General features: G+C 40.0%; 1 protein-coding gene across 1 annotated transcript in view; it reads right to left on the minus strand.

The window, feature by feature from the left end:
• The window catches only part of LOC145391443 (uncharacterized), a 238,177-nt gene that overhangs the window by 19,231 nt on the left and 206,073 nt on the right, over positions 1-12,873 (minus strand). The gene's annotated exons all lie outside the window — the stretch shown is intronic.

Raw genomic sequence — 12,873 nt, forward strand, 5'->3', positions numbered from 1 at the left:
TGTGACCTTAACTTTTGACTTATTGTCCTCAAAAACTATAGGTCAGCCCCTTGATTGACCCTCAACCCTCCACCACGTTGGTCCCAGTTAGATCAAAATTGTTTTAGTTGTTCTGTTCACACACAAACACATGGGTCCAATTTTGACTTTGCCCAGAGACCTTGAACTTTCACTGAGTGTTATCCATATTGATCCCTTTCGTTCTTGCTTACTCTCAGTCCCTGGACCAAAATTAGCGTGTCATAAAAAAAAGATAAACATTAATGTTGAACTTACTAGGTGAGATTCTGACACAGACCTGTGATGTTCACTTTTGAACATATTCTTAAAAAAAAAAAAAAAAAGTAAGTCTACACTGTACCCGTCCTTCAGTTCTTCCACCTTCTGAGGGTATGACTGGATAATATAAAATCAGTTTTATCTATTATGTTCACACACACACACACACACACACACACACACACACACACACACACACACACACACACACACACACGCCTGCTCTCGCTTAATGAGCGAGAACGTATTTGGCGAACTGAGAGAGGAAAAAGATCGTTGTGTCATCAGCTGACATTATTCTGATTTCATGTAAGCTGGTTTAATTTCCAGTGGGAGTGCTGAGGGAGGCCAGATATGTTTCTTGGTCTTACTAACTAATGTACACATTGTCCTTATTTTATATGCCTACTTTTATCAATTTTCCAGTTTTTCATGTGTAGCATTACACCACCACTTAGTAAGCCTTTATGAGACAGATCTGAATATACTCACTGAATTAAGAGGTCACGTTGAGAGAATGGATGTTTCGGGAAGGTAATACGCAGGGGCAAAAGCCACTTTTTCTAGTCAGTCGGCCATGGGTTGTTATTAAAATGTGTGGCATACCATTTTATTCTTTGGACCACCAGGAACAATATCCAGGTGCACAACCTTGGAAACCAACTATTGTCAGCTGGGAATTCAAGATGACTGCCGATCCTATCTATTTTACTATATGATGATAATGTGTCAAATTATATATAATCATAGTTCTGTTTTTAAGGTCATACTATATTATTTAGCTTCAGAATAAAAAAAAAAAAAAAAAGGTTCAAAACTGCAAAATATTAATAATTAATTAAAATGAAAAATTGTTTTCACTTTAGAAAGTGTATTATACTTGTAAAGACTGAGAAATTTAAAAAGAATACAATTACTGTATGTATAAACAGCACACATCGGAGAAATATCAATAATTGAACATTTCATGAACATAAGCACCTATATCATCATTGACAGTATTCAAACAACTAAGTATTTCATCCTTACACAATAGCACAGTTTTCTGTGAGTAAGATATAGCACAACCGTTGTAACCACTAAAAAGCTAACTCTGAGAATTAGTCCAGTATAGAGGTAATCCTGTTCAAACTGAGAAGAAGGAAATACATTATTCATAAAAAATCTAATCAGAGTCGGAACTATCCTCAATTTCTTGGAAGTACTGAACTCTGGAACAGCTCTTTGGAGATCCACGGCATCTGCAGGCAAGATAACATGGAATATTCCATTTGGCACATGAACAGTTTCTTAATTAACTTTTTCTGCAACCACAAGAATTGATTTTGACATCTCTGGTGACCTCAGTTCTGCTGTACTGGAACTGACACAAGTTCTGCTTGCTTTACTGTCCATCCATATTCATCCAGCGAAGGAATGCAAGGTTTTGCAATGTATGATGTTTTGTATTTGGCAAGGCAGAACGCTTCAGGTGCTGCATAAAATCATCCCCAGTATGTGGAAGGGGCTTGAGAATAGTAGTCTTATTGGATAAAAAATTTTGAGTGCGAATTTCAGTCTAAGAAACATTGGATATTTTTTTTTTTTTTAGAGGGAATTTCAGTCTAAGAGACATTTGACATCTCGGCGTTCTTCGTGTAGACGGTGATAAGTAACTTCCTAGCATGACTGATAACATCTATAGTTATGATAACACTGCCATCGCTGTCAGTCTTCCAAAGCATCCAACTGAATTTTCGTGCTTGCTGCCAACATCCCATTTGGCTGGTAAAAAAAAATGGATTGCTGGTGTTATCCCTGCCACTTAGACTGTCCAAATGGAAGTGCGATGCATCGGTGTGGTTGCAGTGCTTTGGTAATGTCGTGTATGGGAAGGTAATTGTCTGTTGCTGTCTTGACCTAAAGTTCAGGGAGAACTTTCAACTTGGTGGATGCAGAATACAATATGTAGAGAGGACAAGAACATCTGTATCACTTGAATGAAGAGTAACCTAATCATCTTTGTGTACTTGAAAACTATACAGGACATGCAAAATAACACGAGAATCTGCCTCTTCGTGTGTTGATTCAAGGGCAGGGACTGAAGTTACACCACTTTGATACATTATTGACTTTGTTTCTTCACTGAAACCACCATTCAGATAAAATTTGGTGCTACCAGGACTTGGAGACTGGAATTCATCTTGATACCATTTATGACACAAGTGGGCAAGTGACTGTACTTTGTTTATAGTGCAAGCAAAGAACTCTGAAGGATCTGGTGCTGTGTACTGGTCTGACACACCAAGTATTTTTACTGTTTTTAGTTTACCAGTCCTCATCTGTCTTGGTGTTTCCTTCTTGTGTATCGATCAAAACACATGTGAACAGCCACTGCAATGACAGAGAAATTTTCATTTCCCACAAATGACAAACGATGAACCCAGTGCCATCGATCGCTACATGGACTTCTTCAGGGATAATGGTGCTTTCAGGTCATTATAGTAAAGTATAAATTATTCATCATTCGTACTGATACATAACACATCACCCACAAAACAACTAATTTATATGAAAAGACGTCCGATAAAATCAGTTTCCATTTTAACTGTTATATGGAAATTACAGGTAAAGGTGTATCAGCAGAAAACCTGTTACATTTAAATTTACGGCAAATTTTGACGATCTCATGAACATTTATGGATACGGCAGCCATCTTGGAATCCACCTTTGATTCCCAGCTTATAGTAGTTGGTTTCCAAGGTTGTGCACGTGGACATTGTTGCTGGTGGTCCAAGGATTAAAATAATCTGCCGCAACCTTTTATTACAATCCATGACTGCTGAACCCTGCTTGCCCCATGGGTATAAAGGAAAATTATATATATATATATATATATATATATATATATATATATATATATATATATATATATATATATGTATGTATGTATGTATCTTATCTCTATGGAAATCGATGGGGATACATAGATAACTCTCTAGAATATCCTAACAATTGTAGCACTTTACGACGAATTTAGATGTGCTCATCACAGTTGCTAAAGTGGTGTCCACTTTAGAACTAATAAGAAATGATCAAGTCAATATGGTGGAAACATAGTAGCCAATTACCGGAGAGTTTACTTTTTTTTTTTTTTTTTTACTACTAAACCATATCTGTATTAGGTACAACTGAACGGATTGGTGGGGTGGTCAGGGTTGTAATTACATCTCTGGAGAAATAAGCCCACAGAGGAATATAGGTTCAGTGGATGAAATGGGACCCCAGCAGTCTTCTCCCGTCGTGAAAGTGGCCATTCATTATCCCAGGCCACTATGCACGATCGTAGGCCTTTACTTGAGTAACGCCTGCTTATCACTGTTAATACACACACACACACACACACACACGCACATATATATATATATATATATATATATATATATATATATATATATATATATATACGGTGTTGGGCAGGTGCGCAAACACTTCCGCAAAGCGCAGTTGCGCACCATTGTGCTCTGGTGAATATTGTTTGCGCATTGAGCACCGCAGGAGACCATGCGCAATATTGAGCTTTCGCACCTGCCTTGCACAGTGGACACCTGTCCTGTGGATTGCGCACTGCCAGTCCAAGGGACACGTGGTCTTGGGAACTTCCTGTATGTCTGGACAAGAGATGGGGGAGACTCGGGCGGGGTCACAAGGGTTCTGGGGGAGGCAGGAGAGATGGAGGGTAGTAGCATTTCTTAAAATGCTTCAACAGAAATAATGTATTTTAACATTTTTAAAATTATTAATAGTAGTAGTAGTAAATAATAATAATTTAAAAATACGTTATTTATTAAGAGTAGCATATGGAATTACTTACAAAAATCATTAAAACATGTTATTTAAATCAAATATCCACAGCCTAATAATTTATTAGGCTGTGGATATTTGATTTAAATAATAATTTTATGTTTTAATGATTTTTGTAAGGAATTACACACGCTGTTGTATATCTATACTGAATTATTAAATAAAACATCTTGCGAAAATGCAGATAAAAAGAAAAACTGGCAACATAACATTCCCATGTCCCTCAACTTCACAGCCTGCTCACTCCTGTGTTTTAACTCCACGAGTGAAAAAGTTACTACATGACAGTATTGTGATACCATCTCTAATGTATGGAAGTGAAGCTCTGACCTTGTTGGAGGGACAGAAGTCAAGAGTGAGAGCTATGGAAATAAATGTGTTATTTGAGAGGAGCATGTAGAGTTACATGCAAAGACAGACTGACAAATGAAGAAGTAAAGGATCGTTGTGGTGTGGATGTGAATGTGACAGGAAACATTAGGAGAAACACATTGAGGTGGTTTGGTCATATGGAGAGGATGGAGAGTGAGAGACTAACGAGGAGAGTGTATGTAAGTGAGATGGAGGGTGAAGAGGGAGGGGGAGGCCATGGATGAGATGGAGGGATGGAGTGGAGAAATACAATATATGAGAGAGGGGGTTGTGAGCTGGGAGCAGGGCTGTGAAATAGCAGGGGACAGGGTGACATGGAGGCGATTTGTTGCTTGTTCGTGGCCAGTGGCCACCCCTTAAGGGATTAAGGCGTCTGGCAATAGATAGATAGAATAATAATAAATAAAAGTATGCTAATTTTAAAAAATATCTCAATATTTTACAGTAATTCCCACAAATATATGCAAATGGTTTGCGCTAGCGCTTAGCGACATTGCGCAAGCTATATAATAGATTACGCACTTGCACAAACTACAAATAATTGAAAATGATAATAATAAATAAAAGTAAGTAAGAATGTTATTTTATTTAAATATATCAATATTTTACAGTAATTCCCACAAATATATACAAATGGTTTGCGCTTGCACTTTGTGACATTGCGCAAGCTAAGTATTTGTCACATTGCGCACTTGCACTTGCACAAGGTAGTGAACTGTGGACTGCGCATTGTGCTTGCACAAGGTCCTTCCCGGTTTGCGTTGCCCATCACTGTATATATATATATATATATATATATAGAGAGAGAGAGATACATATACACAGACATATATATATATATATATATATATATATATATATATATATATATATACATATATATATATATATATATATATATATATATATATATATATATATATCCAGGGGCAGGATCCCACTGCTACCTGGCGCGTCCCCGGGTGGCGGATAGGGGAAGGCCTTGTAGACATACAAGGTACCATCTTAGAAGGTGCGGACCATGGGACCCCCTATAGATATATAGGGCTTCACCGAATATAACGAATAAGGTGGCACAAAAATTACATCTCACCAGAAACTATGTGGCAGGGAGGTGGGATTATTTGCCACAATCCTCCCAACCAAACGAGTTCTATTGCAAATGATTTGAGGGGCGTTCCTGTAGGATCATCGTCTACTATAGGTCCAACCGCACTGCCTCCTGTGCTTATGGGCAGTGTGCCACCGAAAGTGAGTAGGCACTGTGGTGGAAAATTAGACTCTTGGTTGTTAAACAAACTGAAATCGATGAAGATCTATTCATACAATGTATGAAGCCTCACAGAAGATTACAAACTTGATAACCTGATGACTGAACTGGAAAACATTAGTTGGGATATTGTAGGTTTGAGTGAGATCCTCAGAAAAGAAGAAAAAGTAATTCAGCTCGAAGACAGCAAACACCTATTTTACTACAGAGAAAAGGAAAATGAAAGAGTTAGTGGTGTAGGATTTCTAATTAACCCGCCCTGTCCTGTCGACGTATCGGTACGTTGCAACATTTTGCATTTGCCTATCCCGGTGATGTACTGGTACGTCATGCAATTGCAAGGTCCCTAGTTTGCACAATTTTCAATTTTCGCGCATGATTTTTCGTACGTATACACGAGACACCTTCCTCTATTCCTCTACAGGATGCCAAGCAGGGACAATGCCTTACACCGCATAACCTCCCCCCTCCCCCCTCACGCCATTGTCTCAGCAATTCACCTGTTACCAGTGACCTGGCCAGTAAAGATATTCAGTGCCAGAGTGATTCCCCAATCGATGACGATGTGGAGGACAAAGTTTACATAGCATTAGAAGAAGAAACAGTCAGAAATAATGATCAGGTAAAGTGGTAAAAGAAGGTCAGGTATGGTGATGAGTTAGTGAGTGAAACAATTCTTATAATGCCTATATTACTGCTTGAAAACCAATATACTCTCATACTACATATAAATTCATACCAAGTAAATAAATAAATACCGTTTATGAGTTGTGTGAAATAGTTACCCTCCCATAGAACTCGTTTTCTTTGGTGCCAGCCTGTTAGAAAACCCAGTCAGGTAAGGAGGTATTCCTACCTGGATCGAGCATTTTAAACCTCAGGTGAGCGATTTCTCTATAAATTTTTGATGTTTCTCACCAAAAGCGAAGGTTTTAGCCAAAAAAAAAAAAAAAATTAAATACCTCGGGATTGGGGGATGTCGGAGGTGCGGAAAACCTAGGGACGTGACGGGTTAACAGAAATCTTGCAGACAACATTGTTAAATTCAGCAGTGTATCAGACAAGGCAGCATTTGTTGTCATTAGACTATGCAAAAAATATACCATGAAAGTCATACAAGTATATGCATCAACTTCTCAAAGCCCAGAAGAAGAAATAGAAACATTCTATGATGACATCTCTCAGATTATGGAAGAAGAAAAGACAACATATACTATACTCATGGGAGACTTCAATGCAAAAGTTGGGAAGTCGAAAAATGGAGAAGCATATATGGGAAAATTTGGAGTGGGAGAAAGGAATGATAGAGGAGAAATGCTGGTAAATTTTGCTGAAATGTTTAACATGAGAATAATGAACACATTCTTCCACAAAAGAACAGGAAGAAAGTGGACCTGGAGAAGCCCAAATGGAGAAACAAAGAATGAAATCGACTTCATTATAGCAGATAAGAATAACACGATCACAAATGTCACAGTTATCAGAAAAGTAAATATAGGTAATGATCACAGAATGTTGGGTTGCACAGCCAGATTGAATTTCAGAAATGAAAGAAAGAAGATGATTAAAGATAAAAAGATATGCCCAATAATAGTAAACGAAAACAAGGCAGCCTTTCAGTTGGAATTAAGGAACAGATTTCAGGCTCTAAGTAATGCTGAATGTGACATTGATGAGCTGAATGACAGACTAATAAAAGTGCTAAGAGAATCAGCAGAGGTAGTAGGAAATCCTAATACAACCAAAGCCAAGAAGTATTCAAAAAAGACACTCGGGCTTATGAAAAAACGAAAGGAAATGAAAGTAAAGACAAAGAAAGACGAAATAGAACGAGCAGAATTAAATAAGCTTATCAACAAAAGACAAAGAGAAGAAAAAAGAAAGAGAAACATGGATCAGACCAAAGAGACCATCAAAAATGGAAAAAGTCTGAAACAGGTCCGAAGCAAAATGGCACTAGGAAAGGAACAAATGACACTGAAAGAAAAAAAACTGTGAAATCATTCAATGCAGAGATAAGATGGTGAAGAGAGTTGAAGAATTTTACAAAGAACTGTGTGCATCAAAGACAGTAGTACCAATAGCTAACTTTTCAGTTGACATAAGTAAAATATCGAGGTAACACCAGAAGAAGTAAGTATTTGTCTTAAAAATATGAAAAGAGGGAAGGCTCCGGGAGAAGATGGAATAGTACCAGATTTACTTTTTGATGCCGGAGTAGAAGTACAAAATAGGCTTGCTCACTTATTTACCCACTGCATAAAACAGAAGAAAATTCCCAAAACATGGTGTAATGCAATAGTTATTTTAATCTACAAAAAAGGTGACTCAAAAGATCTTAGTAACTATCGACTCATTAGCTTATTATCAGTCATTTACAAACTCTTCGCTAAAGTCCTTACGAACAGAATAACAACAATTTTGGAGGAAAATCAACCTCGTGAACAGGCAGGATTCCGAAGCGGGTATTTGACCATTGATCATCTACATACAATGAACCAGCTAATTGAGAAAACTATAGAATATAATAAACCACTGTGCTTAGGTTTTGTTGATTACGAAAAGGCTTTCGACTCAGTGGAGCACATAGCAATTATAAATTCATTGCGAGAACAAGGAGTGAATGTGAACATTGTAAACCTGCTCGAAAACATATATAAAGAGGGAACTGCTACAGTTAAATTACGTAAGGACTCAGAAAAAATTAAGATTGAAAAGGGCGTGCGTCAGGGAGATACAATTTCACAAAAATTATTTACAGCATGCCTAGAAAGTATTTTCAAAAAGCTAGACTGGGAAAACAAAAGAGTGAACATTGATGGAGAAAAGCTAAACCATTTAAGATTTGCAGATGACATTGTCCTAATCTCAGAAACAGCGGAGGCATTGCAAGAAATGTTAAATGACCTGAACAGAGAAAGTCTGAAAGTAGGACTGAAGATGAACTGAAGTAAAACTAAAGTAATGTTTAATCCACAAACACCAAAGAGCGTCATCAGAATAAGCGATGAAATTCTTGAAGAAGTTGAGGAGTACAACTACTTGGGACAAGTACTAAAATTAACGAAAGATCATGATAGCGAAATAAAAAGACTCATTACAATCGGATGGAAAGCTTTCGGTAAAAACAGAGACATTATGAAAAGTACCTTGCCAGTTTGTATAAAACGAAAAGTATATAACGAATGCATAATTCCAGCTATGACGTATGGTTGTGAGACCTGGAAACTGACAAAATCGATGGAAAATAAAATAATCTGTTCTCAGAGAGCAATGGAAAGGTCAATGTTGGGAATATCTTTAAGAGATAGGAAAAGATCAACTTGGGTGAGAGAGCAGACTAAAGTCAAAGATATTGTGGGGCTTATAAAGGAACAGAAATGCAGGTGGGCAGGCCATATAGCAAGAGTCAGGGATAACCGATGGAGCAAGAGGCGTACTGACTGGACACCAAGAAAACGTAAGCGTAGCAGAAAAAGGCCAGACAGGAGATGGAGAGATGAGATAGAGAAATTTACAGGGAAAACGTGGCAAAGATTGGCTCAGTCAAGGAATTCGTGGAAAAGGTTGGGGGAGGCCTTTGTTCAGCAGTGGACTAGTTATGGCTGATGATATATATATATATATATATATATATATATATATATATATAGATATATATATATATATATATTATATATATATATATATATATATATATATATATATATATATATATATATATATATATATATATATATATATATATATATATATATATATATATATATATATATATATATATATATATATATATATATATATATATATATATGTGTGTGTGTGTGTGTAATGTATATATGTGTAAATCCAATTTCTCCACACATGTAGGTAAAAAGCTAGTTCACTTTCTTTAGCCCGTCACATCCTGGCAGATTTTTCACCACTGACCACCCCTAATCCTGTCATATTTTTGAAAATTTTATTTTTGGCTACAACCTCCGCTTTTTATGAGAAACATCGAAAATTCAGAGAGAAAGTGCTCAGCTGAGTTTAGAAATACCAAATACAGTACAAGTAACAGTACCCCCACCTTGGTACCGTGTTCTCTCATGCCAGGCTCCAGAAAAGACATTTTCTTGGGAGGGGTAGCTATTTCAAACCACACATTATACGTAAATATTTATTTATTTGATATGAATTTATATGTAGTATAAGAGTACACTGGTTTTCACACAATAATATAGGCGATATAAGCGTTGTTCACTCACCAAAAACATCAACATATGGCACCTTCCTTTACGACGTTACTGCCTCATCACTTCTTGTTTCTTCCTCTGGCTTCTTTCTTCCTTTGTCCTCCACCTCAGGAATCACATTTGTCTTGAATTTCGTAATTGGAGATATAATGCTAGGTGTTTTAGGCTCGGCTTCCCGTCCCTCTAACGCCTAGTGTATAGCTGGGCTCTCTTTCTAGGCCGGAGCTTAGACAAATAGGAGAGAGGCACGACACAAAATCCATAGGCAACAACCTTACACGTGTATCACTAAATTCTACAGCGGAACGAGTAGATGTCACGAATACAGATATACTGGACAATTATAATTCTTAGGCCTGGATATAGGTTGTTAGTATCGCTCAGGATACTACGCAGGTCAAGGTCGGGCAAGGTGAATAGCACTTAGGGCAGAGGTTTATATACTATTATTGCAGGAAGTCCAAGTTTTACATATTTGTGGAGTAGGTGGTACTATTTCACTGTTTGCAATTATTACTTTAACAATGAGATCTGTGTATGATTTTAGTACGATGCGGCGGTATCAGATGGTAGCGTATTCACTGTAATAGATCCGTATTTCACTGCTAAACCATGTTCAGGGTTTCACTGTTACTTTTATTCACTCCACCACTTTTATATTGTCACTGGTGCTTCTCTCACTGACTTCCTTTATATGGTTAATTCACTGCTCTGCCTTCAGATCACTAAGCCACGGGCACTGTGCTTTCACTGTCACTCCTTTCAGGTCTGGGCGTCATGGCGGTCAGGTACAAGGGCGGCGGAGATGACCCAGCCTCACTACTGATGGGGCTGGGTTCCGCCGCAGGCTTCTGTGTTCAGGGGCCACAGGATCACGTGTAGGGGCATCCTCTCTTGTCCGGGGCTGGGGGTGGCGAAGGGGCCTGTGCTTTCGGGGCTTGGGGAGGGAGAACGGCCCTCAGGGCTAGGGCCGAATAACTGTCTGAACTTCTTGCTCAGGCGCCTGACGAAGGACGAAGATCTCCAGCGTCTGGGTGTAGGGAGGTCCCGCCCGGGGGTCCTGGGGGGTCCCGAGGGCTGCAGTCCCCGGTGCTCAGTGGCGCCATCAGGAAGGGGCTGCAGCGCCGGCCTACATCGGGGTCCATCAGGTGAGCCCTCTCCGATTCAGCTGCAGGGAGAAGAGGCCAGGGGAAGTCACGGGGCCTCTCCAGTACTCCTCCAGGCTGGGGACTCCCTCTGAGTTATAGGTTGGTGAACAGGAGTCAGCACCTGACGGAGGAGCAGCTACAGGCCGCCTCCTGCCATAGGGCCTGGCTACTGGCTGTGGCCTTATAGGGGCGCGGCTACAGGCTGTCGCTAAGGCCCGGCTACTGGCCATGGCATGCAGAAGGGAGCAGCTACAAGCTGACTCATGGGCACCTTCAGAGCGGCTACAGGCCATCTCCTGACAAAGGCAGGAGCGGCTACAGGCCTTCTCCTTCAGGAGGGTTGAGCAGCTACAGGCTGTCTCGGGAAGGGCACCATCAGAGTGGCTACAGGCTGTCTCCTGTTTTCCCTCAGAGTGGCTACAGACCATCTCCTTCAGGAGGGTTGAGCAGCTACCAGCCGTCTCAGGGGTGTTGACTGGAGCTCGAGTAACAGCTCCACCCTGATGTTGGTTAGGGAAGGCTCACCCATAGGGTAGTCTTGTAATCCTGCTATGGTGGCGGCAGGGGAGCTCCGGGTGATAGGGGTGCGCGGCCCGGGTGGACTTATGTTGTTGTCGCCCTGAGTCCCGGCGCGCTGTAGTTGCTCCTTTGTTGGCTCCTTCTGGGGGTGTTAGGTCGTCCCCTGTGGCACTATACTGCATTTTAGGAGAGATCGTGGTGCGACATGTCTATACTTGCCAGGTCACTGCTAATAGGTGAGTTGCCAAGAAAATGGCATGCAGAGGGGGAGAGGGATCATGTGGGGCCAGGCATTATCCCCACCTGGAGTTGGGTGGAGCAAGGTCTCCCACATATGCCTACCCAAAATCATCCGTGAAACTTGAAAATTGTGCAAATGACAGACCTCGCAATTGCAAAATGTATGGATATGTTGTCGGGTGTCACCATGACAAAATGTGGCAATGTATCCATACGTTGTTGGGACGCCTTGGGTTAAATAAAGATGTTAGCAACTGCCAGGTCAAATGCCAGTGAAAATCTATTATCTTCACCTCCTCATTCCTCCCTCCCACATCTCAGTCACCAACCACCCTCCCAGTCCCCTCTCTGCTTTTTCCCAAATGCCCAGTCAGGTTTCCACCTAGGATTACCCATCCTCCCACTGCTGGTGTCCTAAACTTTTCATCCATCAATGCAAGAGTATATGGGTATGTGCTAGCCCGAAAATGATTGCATCCCTGCCCTGGTGGACTGGTTCACCCAGTTGGTAACTCAGAACATGAGTTTTCTAGGCGCGGCAGATAGGCACAAGACACTACTGTCTCCAACACTGAGAATGTGGACATAAAAATAATGGCCCCTAGCACATTCTGAGTTGCCCCTTACTACTTAGATTATCTGCTGAATTAAAACTGCGATATAATACGCCATGAAATTTTTAACCCTCTTGCGCATGCATAAGTTTTATAAGTTTTGCCGACACATGATTTTACTCCACCCCCCTCCTTGCCAGGCCGCCCGCACGCCGCTGAACACATGTATTTTCGCCTTATTTTCGCCACCCAAACCTCTATATATTGCCATGAAACCTAAATATCTTATTCGCCGATGTTTGTTCTAGCTGATAAGCGAAAAAAAATACATTTTTCTGTATTTTTTTTCGCTTATCAGCTAGAACAAACATGATCATCATCTTTTTGATCATTGTGATAACCATCATCAC

Source organism: Coenobita brevimanus, chromosome 18 (assembly GCF_032717465.1).
Source record: "Coenobita brevimanus isolate Jiangsu-jjx chromosome 18, ASM3271746v2, whole genome shotgun sequence".
Lineage (NCBI taxonomy): Eukaryota > Metazoa > Arthropoda > Malacostraca > Decapoda > Coenobitidae > Coenobita > Coenobita brevimanus.